Here is a 13,724-nt window from a genome sequence, read left to right as displayed (position 1 = left end):
AATGTAGGATGGAGAAAAGCACCGTGGGGTGGTCAGCATGGGGAGGTCAGGGAACATGCAGTGGCAATGTAGGATAGGTTTCTGAAAAACATCCCGGGGTAGTGCACATTGTATGGGTGTGCGTTACATTACATTCACTAGTAGGAGTGAGAAAAACATCACGGGGTTGTGCGCATTGTATGGATGTGTGTTACATTACATTCACTAGTAGGAGTGAGAAAAACATCACGGGGTGGTGCGCATTGTATGGGTGTGTGTTACATTACATTCACTAGTAGGAGTGAGAAAAACATCACGGGGTGGTGCGCATTCTATGGGTGTGTGTTACATTACATTCACTAGTAGGAGTGCGAAAAACATCACGGGGTGGTGCGCATTGTATTGGTGTGTGTTATATTAGATTCACTAGTAGGAGTGAGAAAAACATCACGGGGTGGTGCGCATTGTATGGGTGTGTGTTACATTAGATTCACTAGTAGGTGTGAGAAAAACATCACGGTGTGGTGCGCATTGTATGGGTGTGTGTTGCATTACATTCATTAGTAGGAGTGAGAAAAACATCACGGGGTGGTGCGCATTGTATGGGTTTGTGTTACATTAGATTCACAAGTAGGAGTGAGAAAAACATCACGGGGTGGTGCGCATTGTATGGGTGTGTGATACATTAGATTCACTAGTAGGAGTGAGAAAAACATCACGGGGTGGTGCGCATTGTATGCGTGTGTGTTACATTACATTCACTAGTAGGAGTGAGAAAAACATCACGGGGTGGTGCGCATTGTATGGGTGTGTGTTACATTACATTCACTAGTAGGAGTGAGAAAAACATCACGGGGTGATGCGCATTGTATGAGTGTGTGTTACATTACATTCACTAGTAGGAGTGAGAAAAACATCACGGGGTGGTGCGCATTGTATGGGTGTGTGTTACATTACATTCACTAGTAGGAGTGAGAAAAACATCACGGGGTGGTGCACATTGTATGGGTGTGTGTTACATTACATTCACTAGTAGGAGTGTGAAAAACATCAAGTGGTGCGCATTGTATGGGTGTGTGTTACATTACATTCACTAGTAGGAGTGAGAAAAACATCACGGGGTGGTGCGCATTGTATGGGTGTGTGTTACATTACATTCACTAGTAGGAGTGTGAAAAACATCACGGGGTTGTGCACATTGTATGGGTGTGTGTTACATTACATTCACTAGTAGGAGTGTGAAAAACATCAAGGGGTGGTGCGCATTGTATGGGTGTGTGTTACATTACATTCACTAGTAGGAGTGAGAAAAACATCATGGGGTGGTGCGCATGGTATGGGTGTGTGTTACATTACATTCACTAGTAGGAGTGTGAAAAACATCACGGGGTGGTGCGCATTGTATGGGTGTCTGTTACATTACATTCACTACTAGGAGTGAGAAAAACATCACGGGGTGGTGTGAATCAGGGTCTGAATTAGGATAGGCAGTGAGTGGCAATGTAGGATGGAGAAAAGCACCGCGGGGTGGTCAGCTTGGGGAGGTCAGGGAACATGCAGTGGCAATGTAGGATAGGTTTCTGAAAAACATCGCGGGGTGATGCGCATTGTATGGGTTTGTGTTACATTACATTCACTAGTAGGAGTGAGATAAACATCACGGGGTGGTGCGCATTGTAAGGGTGTGTGTTAAATTACATTCGCTAGTAGGAGTGAGAAAAACATCACGGGGTGGTTCGGATTGTATGGGTGTGTGTTACATTACATTCGCTAGTAGGAGTGAGAAAAACATCACGGGGTGGTGCGCATTGTATGGGTGTGTGTTACATTACATTCGCTAGTAAGAGTGAGAAAAACATCACGGGGTGGTGCGCATTGTATGGGTGTGTGTTACATTACATTCACTAGAGGATTGAGAAAAACATCACGGGGTGGTGCGCATTGTATGGGTTTGTCTTACATAACATTCACTAGTAGGAGTGAGAAAAACATCACGTGGTGGTGCGCATTGTATGGGTGTGTGTTACATTACTTTCACTAATATGAGTGAGAAAAACATCACGGGGTGGTGCGCATTGTATGGGTGTGTGTTACATTAGATTCACTAGTAGGAGTGAGAAAAACATCACGGGGTGGTGCGCATTGTATGGGTGTGTGTTACATTGCATTCACTAGTAGGAGTGAGAAAAACATCAGGGGGTGGTGCGCATTGTATGGGTGTGTGTTACATTACATTCACTAATAGGAGAGAGAAAAACATAACGGGGTGGTGCACATTGTATGGGTGTGTGTTACATTACATTCACTAGTAGGAGTGAGAAAAAAATCACGTGGTGGTGCGCATTGTATGGGTGTGTGTTACATTAGATTCACTAGTAGGAGTGAGAAAAACATCACGGGGTGGTGCGCATTGTATGGGTGTGTGTTACATTACATTCACTAGTAGGAGTGAGAAAAACACCACGGGGTGGTGCGCATTGTATGGGTGTGTGTTACATTAGATTCACTAGTAGGAGTGAGAAAAACATCACGGGGTGGTGCGCATTGTATGGGTGTGTGTTACATTACATTCACTAGGAGGAGTGAGAAAAACATCATGGGGTGGTGCGCATTGTAAGGGTGTGTGTTACATTACATTCACTAGTAGGAGTGAGAAAAACATCACGGGGTGGTGCGCATTCTATGGGTGTGTGTTACATTACATTCACTAGTAGGAGTGAGAAAAACATCACGGGGTGGTGCGCATTGTATGGGTGTGTGTTACATTACATTCACTAGTAGGAGTGAGAAAAACATCACAAGGTGGTGCGCATTGTATGGGTGTGTGTTACATTACATTCACTAGTAGCAGTGAGAAAAACATCATGGGGTGGTGCGCATTGTATGGGTGTGTGTTACATTACATTCACTACTAGGAGTGAGAAAAACATCAAGGGGTGGTGTGAATCGGAGGGTCTGAATTAGGATAGGCAGTGAGTGGCAATGTAGGATGGAGAAAAGCACCGTGGGGTGGTCAGCATGGGGAGGTCAGGGAACATGCAGTGGCAATGTAGGATAGGATTCTGAAAAACATCCCGGGGTAGTGCCCATTGTATGGGTGTGCGTTACATTACATTCACTAGTAGGAGTGAGAAAAACATCACGGGGTTGTGCGCATTGTATGGGTGTGTGTTACATTACATTCACTAGTAGGAGTGAGAAAAACATCACGGGGTGGTGCGCATTGTATGGGTGTGTGTTACATTAGATCCACTAGTAGGAGTGAGAAAAACATCACGGTGTGGTGCGCATTGTATGGGGGTGTGTTACATTAGATTCACTAGTAGGAGTGCGAATAACATCACGGGGTGGTGCGCATTGTATGGGTGTGTGTTACATTACATTCACTAGTAGGAGTGAGAAAAATATCACGGGGTGGTGCGCATTGTATGGGTGAGTGTTACACTACATTCACTAGTAGGAGTGAGAAAAACATCACGGGGTGGTGCGCATTCTATGGGTGTGTGTTACATTACATTCACTAGTAGGAGTGAGAAAAACATCACGGGGTGGTGCGCATTCTATGGGTGTGTGTTACATTAGATTCACTAGTAGGAGTGAGAAAAACATCACGGGGTGGTGCGCATTGTATGGGTGTGTGTTACATTACATTCACTAGTATTAGTGAGAAAAACATCGCGGGGTGCTGCGCATTGTATGGGTGTGTGTTACATTACATTCACTAGTACGAGTGAGAAAAACATCACGGGGTGGTGCGCATTGTATGGGTGTGTGTTACATTACATTCACTAGTAGGAGTGAGAAAAACATCACGGGGTGGTGCGCATTGTATGGGTGTGTGTTACATTACATTCGCTAGTAGGAGTGAGAAAAACATCACGGGGTGGTGCGCATTGTATGGGTGTGTGTTACATTACATTCGCTAGTAGGAGTGACAAAAACATCACAGGGTGGTGCGCATTGTATGGGTGTGTGTTACATTACATTCACTAGTAGGAGTGAGAAAAACATCAGGGGGTGGTGCGCATTGTATGGGTATGTGTTACATTACATTCACTAATAGGAGAGAGAAAAACATAACGGGGTGGTGCGCATTGTATGGGTGTGTGTTACATTACATTCACTAATAGGAGTGAGAAAAAAATCACGTGGTGGTGCGCATTGTATGGGTGTGTGTTACATTAGATTCACTAGCAGGAGTGAGAAAAACATCACGGGGTGGTGCGCATTCTATGGGTGTGTGTTACATTACATTCAGTAGTAGGAGTGAGAAAAACATCACCGGTGGTGCGCATTGTATGGGTGTGTGTTACATTACATTCACTAGTAGGAGTGAGAAAAACATCACGGGGTGGTGCGCATTGTATGAGTGTGTGTTACATTACATTCACTAGTAGGAGTGAGAAAAACATCACGGGGTGGTGCGCATTGTATGGGAGTGTGTTACATTACATTCGCTAGTAGGAGTGAGAAAATCATCACGGGGTGGTGCGCATTGTATGGGTGTGTGTTACATTACATTCACTAGTAGGAGTGAGAAAAACATCACGTGGTGGTGCGCATTGTATGGGTGTGTGTTACATTACATTCACTAGTAGGAGTGAGAAAAACATCACGGGGTGGTGCGCATTGTATGGGTGTGTGTTACATTAGATTCACTAGTAGGAGTGAAAAAAACATCACGCGGTGGTGCGCATTGTATGGGTGTGTGTTACATTACATTCACTAGTAGGAGTGACAAAAACATCACGGGGTGGTGCGCATTGTATGGGTGTGTGTTACATTACATTCACTAGTAGGAGTGAGAAAAACATCACGGGGTGGTGCGCATTGTATGGGTGTGTGTTACATTACATTCACTAGTAGGAGTGAGAAAAACATCACCGGGAGGAGCGTGTTGTGTGGGTGTGTGTTACATTAGATTCAGTAGTAGGAGTGAGAAAAACATCACGGGGTGGTGCGCATTGTATGGGTGTGTGTTACATTAGATTCACTAGTAGGAGTGAGAAAAACATCACGGGGTGGTGCGCATTGTATGGGTGTGTGTTACATTACATTCACTAGTAGGAGTGAGAAAAACATCACGGGGTGGTGCGCATTGTATGGGTGTGTGTTACATTACATTCACTAGTAGGAGTGAGAAAAACATCACGGGGTGGTACGCATTGTATCGGTGTGTGTTACATTACATTCACTAGTAGGAGTGAGAAAAACATCACGGGGTGGTGCGCATTGTATGGGTGTGTGTTACATTACATTCACTAGTAGGAGTGAGAAAAACATCACGCGGTGGTGCGCATTCTATGGGTGTGTGTTACATTACATTCACTAGTAGGAGTGCGAAAAACATCACGGGGTGGTGCGCATTGTATTGGTGTGTGTTACATTAGATTCACTAGTAGGAGTGAGAAAAACATCACGGGTGGTGCGCATTGTATGGGTATGTGTTACATTAGATTCACTAGTAGGTGTGAGAAAAACATCACGGGGTGGTGCGCATTGTATGGGTGTGTGTTGCATTACATTCACTAGTAGGAGTGAGAAAAACATCACGAGGTGGTGCGCATTGTATGGGTGTGTGTTACATTAGATTCACAAGTAGGAGTGAGAAAAACATCACGGGGTGGTGCGCATTGTATGGGTGTGTGTTACATTACATTCACTAGTAGGAGTGAGAAAAACATCACGGGGTGGTGCGCATTGTATGGGTGTGTGTTACATTAGATTCACTAGTAGGAGTGAGAAAAACATCACGGGGTGGTGCGCATTGTATGCGTGTGTGTTACATTACATTCACTAGTAGGAGTGAGAAAAACATCACGGGGTGGTGCGCATTGTATGGGTGTGTGTTAATTTACATTCACTAGTAGGAGTGAGAAAAACATCACGGGGTGATGCGCATTGTATGAGTGTGTGTTACATTACATTCACTAGTAGGAGTGAGAAAAACATCACGGGGTGGTACGCATTGTATGGGTGTGTGTTACATTACATTCACTAGTAGGAGTGAGAAAAACATCACGGGGTGGTGCACATTGTATGGGTGTGTGTTACATTACATTCACTAGTAGGAGTGTGAAAAACATCAAGTGGTGCGCATTGTATGGGTGTGTGTTACATTACATTCACTAGTAGGAGTGAGAAAAACATCACGGGGTGGTGCGCATTGTATGGGTTTGTGTTACATTACATTCACTAGTAGGAGTGAGATAAACATCACGGGGTGGTGCGCATTGTAAGGGTGTGTGTTACATTACATTCGCTAATAGGAGTGAGAAAAACATCACGGGGTGGTGCGGATTGTATGGGTGTGTGTTACATTACATTCGCTAGTAGGAGTGAGAAAAACATCACGGGGTGGTGCGCATTGTATGGGTGTGTGTTACATTACATTCGCTAGTAGGAGTGAGAAAAACATCACGGGGTGGTGCGCATTGTATTGGTGTGTGTTACATTAGATTCACTAGTAGGAGTGAGAAAAACATCACGGGTGGTGCGCATTGTATGGGTATGTGTTACATTAGATTCACTAGTAGGTGTGAGAAAAACATCACGGGGTGGTGCGCATTGTATGGGTGTGTGTTGCATTACATTCACTAGTAGGAGTGAGAAAAACATCACGAGGTGGTGCGCATTGTATGGGTGTGTGTTACATTAGATTCACAAGTAGGAGTGAGAAAAACATCACGGGGTGGTGCGCATTGTATGGGTGTGTGTTACATTACATTCACTAGTAGGAGTGAGAAAAACATCACGGGGTGGTGCGCATTGTATGGGTGTGTGTTACATTAGATTCACTAGTAGGAGTGAGAAAAACATCACGGGGTGGTGCGCATTGTATGGGTGTGTGTTACATTACATTCACTAGTAGGAGTGAGAAAAACATCACGGGGTGGTGCGCATTGTATGGGTGTGTGTTACATTACATTCACTAGTAGGAGTGAGAAAAACATCACGGGGTGGTACGCATTGTATGGGTGTGTGTTACATTACATTCACTAGTAGGAGTGAGAAAAACATCACGGGGTGGTGCGCATTGTATGGGTGTGTGTTACATTACATTCACTAGTAGGAGTGAGAAAAACATCACGCGGTGGTGCGCATTCTATGGGTGTGTGTTACATTACATTCACTAGTAGGAGTGCGAAAAACATCACGGGGTGGTGCGCATTGTATTGGTGTGTGTTACATTAGATTCACTAGTAGGAGTGAGAAAAACATCACGGGTGGTGCGCATTGTATGGGTATGTGTTACATTAGATTCACTAGTAGGTGTGAGAAAAACATCACGGGGTGGTGCGCATTGTATGGGTGTGTGTTGCATTACATTCACTAGTAGGAGTGAGAAAAACATCACGAGGTGGTGCGCATTGTATGGGTGTGTGTTACATTAGATTCACAAGTAGGAGTGAGAAAAACATCACGGGGTGGTGCGCATTGTATGGGTGTGTGTTACATTACATTCACTAGTAGGAGTGAGAAAAACATCACGGGGTGGTGCGCATTGTATGGGTGTGTGTTACATTAGATTCACTAGTAGGAGTGAGAAAAACATCACGGGGTGGTGCGCATTGTATGCGTGTGTGTTACATTACATTCACTAGTAGGAGTGAGAAAAACATCACGGGGTGGTGCGCATTGTATGGGTGTGTGTTAATTTACATTCACTAGTAGGAGTGAGAAAAACATCACGGGGTGATGCGCATTGTATGAGTGTGTGTTACATTACATTCACTAGTAGGAGTGAGAAAAACATCACGGGGTGGTGCGCATTGTATGGGTGTGTGTTACATTACATTCACTAGTAGGAGTGAGAAAAACATCACGGGGTGGTGCACATTGTATGGGTGTGTGTTACATTACATTCACTAGTAGGAGTGTGAAAAACATCAAGTGGTGCGCATTGTATGGGTGTGTGTTACATTACATTCACTAGTAGGAGTGAGAAAAACATCACGGGGTGGTGCGCATTGTATGGGTTTGTGTTACATTACATTCACTAGTAGGAGTGAGATAAACATCACGGGGTGGTGCGCATTGTAAGGGTGTGTGTTACATTACATTCGCTAATAGGAGTGAGAAAAACATCACGGGGTGGTGCGGATTGTATGGGTGTGTGTTACATTACATTCGCTAGTAGGAGTGAGAAAAACATCACGGGGTGGTGCGCATTGTATGGGTGTGTGTTACATTACATTCGCTAGTAGGAGTGAGAAAAACATCACGGGGTGGTGCGCATTGTATTGGTGTGTGTTACATTAGATTCACTAGTAGGAGTGAGAAAAACATCACGGGTGGTGCGCATTGTATGGGTATGTGTTACATTAGATTCACTAGTAGGTGTGAGAAAAACATCACGGGGTGGTGCGCATTGTATGGGTGTGTGTTGCATTACATTCACTAGTAGGAGTGAGAAAAACATCACGAGGTGGTGCGCATTGTATGGGTGTGTGTTACATTAGATTCACAAGTAGGAGTGAGAAAAACATCACGGGGTGGTGCGCATTGTATGGGTGTGTGTTACATTACATTCACTAGTAGGAGTGAGAAAAACATCACGGGGTGGTGCGCATTGTATGGGTGTGTGTTACATTAGATTCACTAGTAGGAGTGAGAAAAACATCACGGGGTGGTGCGCATTGTATGCGTGTGTGTTACATTACATTCACTAGTAGGAGTGAGAAAAACATCACGGGGTGGTGCGCATTGTATGGGTGTGTGTTAATTTACATTCACTAGTAGGAGTGAGAAAAACATCACGGGGTGATGCGCATTGTATGAGTGTGTGTTACATTACATTCACTAGTAGGAGTGAGAAAAACATCACGGGGTGGTGCGCATTGTATGGGTGTGTGTTACATTACATTCACTAGTAGGAGTGAGAAAAACATCACGGGGTGGTGCACATTGTATGGGTGTGTGTTACATTACATTCACTAGTAGGAGTGTGAAAAACATCAAGTGGTGCGCATTGTATGGGTGTGTGTTACATTACATTCACTAGTAGGAGTGAGAAAAACATCACGGGGTGGTGCGCATTGTATGGGTTTGTGTTACATTACATTCACTAGTAGGAGTGAGATAAACATCACGGGGTGGTGCGCATTGTAAGGGTGTGTGTTACATTACATTCGCTAATAGGAGTGAGAAAAACATCACGGGGTGGTGCGGATTGTATGGGTGTGTGTTACATTACATTCGCTAGTAGGAGTGAGAAAAACATCACGGGGTGGTGCGCATTGTATGGGTGTGTGTTACATTACATTCGCTAGTAGGAGTGAGAAAAACATCACGGGGTGGTGCGCATTGTAATGGTGTGTGTTACATTACCTTCACTAGAGGAGTGAAAAAAACATCACGGGGTGGTGCGCATTGTATGGGTGTGTGTTACATTACATTCGCTAGTAGGAGTGAGAAAAACATCACGGGGTGGTGCGCATTGTATGGGTGTGTGTTACATTACATTCACTAGAGGAGTGAAAAAAACATCACGGGGTGGTGCGCATTGTATGGGTGTGTCTTACATAACATTCACTAGTAGGAGTGAGAAAAACATCACGTGGTGGTGCGCATTGTATGGGTGTGTGTTACATTACTTTCACTAATATGAGTGAGAAAAACATCACGGGGTGGTGCGCATTGTATGGGTGTGTGTTACATTAGATTCACTAGTAGGAGTGAGAAAAACATCACGGGGTGGTGCGCATTGTATGGGTGTGTGTTACATTGCATTCACTAGTAGGAGTGAGAAAAACATCAGGGGGTGGTGCGCATTGTATGGGTGTGTTTTACATTACATTCATTAATAGGAGAGAGAAAAACATAACGGGGTGGTGCACATTGTATGGGTGTGTGTTACATTACATTCACTAGTAGGAGTGAGAAAAAAATCACGTGGTGGTGCGCATTGTATGGGTGTGTGTTACATTAGATTCACTAGTAGGAGTGAGAAAAACATCACGGGGTGGTGCGCATTGTATGGGTGTGTGTTACATTAGATTCACTAATAGGAGTGAGAAAAACATAACGGGGTGGTGCGCATTGTATGGGTGTGTGTTACATTACATTCACTAGTAGAAGTGAGAAAAACATCACGGGGTGGTGCGCATTATATGGGTGTGTGTTACATTAGATTCACTAGTAGGAGTGAGAAAAACATCACGGGGTGGTGCGCATTGTATGGGTGTGTGTTACATTACATTCACTAGTAGGAGTGAGAAAAACACCACGGGGTGGTGCGCATTGTATGGGTGTGTGTTACATTAGATTCACTAGTAGGAGTGAGAAAAACATCACGGGGTGGTGCGCATTGTATGGGTGTGTGTTACATTACATTCACTAGGAGGAGTGAGAAAAACATCATGTGGTGGAGCGCATTGTAAGGGTGTGTGTTACATTACATTCACTAGTAGGAGTGAGAAAAACATCACGGGGTGGTGCGCATTGTATGGGTGTGTGTTACATTACATTCACTAGTAGGAGTGAGAAAAACATCACGGGGTGGTGCGCATTGTATCGGTGTGTGTTACATTACATTCACTAGTAGGAGTGAGAAAAACATCATGGGGTGGTGCGCATTGTATGGGTGTGTGTTACATTACATTCACTACTAGGAGTGAGAAAAACATCAAGGGTGGTGTGAGTCGGAGGGTCTGAATTAGGATAGGCAGTGAGTGGCAATGTAGGATGGAGAAAAGCACCGTGGGGTGGTCAGCATGGGGAGGTCAGGGAACATGCAGTGGCAATGTAGGATAGGTTTCTGAAAAACATCCCGGGGTAGTGCACATTGTATGGGTGTGCGTTACATTACATTCACTAGTAGGAGTGAGAAAAACATCACGGGGTTGTGCGCATTGTATGGATGTGTGTTACATTACATTCACTAGTAGGAGTGAGAAAAACATCACGGGGTGGTGCGCATTGTATGGGTGTGTGTTACATTACATTCACTAGTAGCAGTGAGAAAAACATCAAGGGGTTGTGCGCATTGTATGGGTGTGTGTTACATTACATTCACTAGTAGGAGTGAGAAAAACATCACGGGGTGGTGCGCATTGTATGGGTGTGTGTTACATTAGATTTACTAGTAGGAGTGAGAAAAACATCACGGGGTGGTGCGCATTGTATGGGTGTGTGTTACATTACATTCACTAGTAGGAGTGAGAAAAACATCACGGGGTGGTGCGCATTGTATGGGTGTGTGTTACATTAGATTCACTAGTAGGAGTGAGAAAAACATCACGGGGAGGTGCGTATTGTTTGGGTGTGTGTTACATTACATTCACTAGTAGGAGTGAAAAAAACATCACGGGGTGGTGCGCATTGTATGGGTGTGTCTTACATAACATTCACTAGTAGCAGTGAGAAAAACATCACGTGGTGGTGCGCATTGTATGGGTGTGTGTTACATTACTTTCACTAATATGAGTGAGAAAAACATCACGGGGTGGTGCGCATTGTATGGGTGTGTGTTACATTAGATTCACTAGTAGGAGTGAGAAAAACATCACGGGGTGGTGCGCATTGTATGGGTGTGTGTTACATTACATTCACTAGTAGGAGTGAGAAAAACATCACGGGGTGGTGCGCATTGTATGGGTGTCTGTTACATTACATTCACTACTAGGAGTGAGAAAAACATCACGGGGTGGTGTGAATCAGGGTCTGAATTAGGATAGGCAGTGAGTGGCAATGTAGGATGGAGAAAAGCACCGCGGGGTGGTCAGCTTGGGGAGGTCAGGGAACATGCAGTGGCAATGTAGGATAGGTTTCTGAAAAACATCGCGGGGTGGTGCGCATTGTATGGGTGTGTGTTACATTAGATTCACTAGTAGGAGTGAGAAAAACATCACGGGGTGGTGCGCATTGTATGGGTGTGTGTTACATTGCATTCACTAGTAGGAATGAGAAAAACATCAGGGGGTGGTGCGCATTTTATGGGTGTGTGTTACATTACATTCACTAATAGGAGAGAGAAAAACATAACGGGGTGGTGCACATTGTATGGGTGTGTGTTACATTACATTCACTAATAGGAGTGAGAAAAAAATCACGTGGTGGTGCGCATTGTATGGGTGTGTGTTACATTAGATTCACTAGTAGGAGTGAGAAAAACATCACGGGGTGGTGCGCATTGTATGGGTGTGTGTTACATTACATTCACTAGTAGGAGTGAGAAAAACACCACGGGGTGGTGCGCATTGTATGGGTGTGTGTTACATTAGATTCACTAGTAGGAGTGAGAAAAATATCACGGGGTGGTGCGCATTGTATGGGTGTGTGTTACATTACATTCACTAGGAGGAGTGAGAAAAACATCACGGGGTGGTGCGCATTGTAAGGGTGTGTGTTACATTACATTCACTAGTAGGAGTGAGAAAAACATCACGGGGTGGTGCGCATTGTATGGGTTTGTGTTACATTACATTCACTAGTAGGAGTGAGAAAAACATCACGGGGTGGTGCGCATTGTATGGGTGTGTGTTACATTACATTCACTAGTAGGAGTGAGAAAAACATCACGGGGTGGTGCGCATTGTATGGGTGTGTGTTACATTACATTCACTAGTAGGAGTGAGAAAAACATCACGGGGTGGTGCGCATTGTATGGGTGTGTGTTACATTACATTCACTAGTAGGAGTGAGAAAAACATCACAAGGTGGTGCGCATTGTATGGGTGTGTGTTACATTACATTCACTAGTAGCAGTGAGAAAAACATCATGGGGTGGTGCGCATTGTATGGGTGTGTGTTACATTACATTCACTACTAGGAGTGAGAAAAACATCAAGGGGTGGTGTGAATCGGAGGGTCTGAATTAGGATAGGCAGTGAGTGTCAATGTAGGATGGAGAAAAGCACCGTGGGGTGGTCAGCATGGGGAGGTCAGGGAACATGCAGTGGCAATGTAGGATAGGATTCTGAAAAACATCCCGGGGTAGTGCACATTGTATGGGTGTGCGTTACATTACATTCACTAGTAGGAGTGAGAAAAACATCACGGGGTTGTGCGCATTGTATGGGTGTGTGTTACATTACATTCACTAGTAGGAGTGAGAAAAACATCACGGGGTGGTGGGCATTGTATGGGTGTGTGTTACATTACATTCACTAGTAGCAGTGAGAAAAACATCACGGGGTTGTGCGCATTGTATGGGTGTGTGTTACATTACATTCACTAGTAGGAGTGAGAAAAACATCACGGGGTGGTGCGCATTGTATGGGTGTGTGTTACATTAGATTTACTAGTAGGAGTGAGAAAAACATCACGGGGTGGTGCGCATTGTATGGGTGTGTGTTACATTACATTCACTAGTAGGAGTGAGAAAAACATCACGGGGTGGTGCGCATTGTATGGGTGTGTGTTACATTAGATTCACTAGTAGGAGTGAGAAAAACATCACGGGGAGGTGCGTATTGTATGCGTGTGTGTTACATTAGATGCACTAGTAGGAGTGAGAAAAACATCACGGGGTGGTGCGCATTGTATGGGTGTGTGTTACATTACATTCAGTAGTAGGAGTGAGAAAAACATCACGGGGTGGTGCGCATTGTATGGGTGTGTGTTACATTAGATTCACTAGTAGGAGTGAGAAAAACATCACGGGGAGGTGCGTATTGTATGGGTGTGTGTTACATTAGATTCACTAGAAGGAGTGAGAAAAACATCACGGGGTGGTGCGCATTGTATGGGTGTGTGTTACATTACATTCACTAGTAGGAGTGAGAAAAACATCACGGGGTGGT

Source organism: Cavia porcellus, unplaced genomic scaffold, assembly GCF_034190915.1.
Source record: "Cavia porcellus strain 051 isolate PalLab524CR breed Dunkin Hartley unplaced genomic scaffold, mCavPor4.1 scaffold_92, whole genome shotgun sequence".
Classification (NCBI taxonomy): Eukaryota; Metazoa; Chordata; class Mammalia; order Rodentia; family Caviidae; genus Cavia; species Cavia porcellus.
This window is presented reverse-complemented; position numbering follows the sequence as displayed.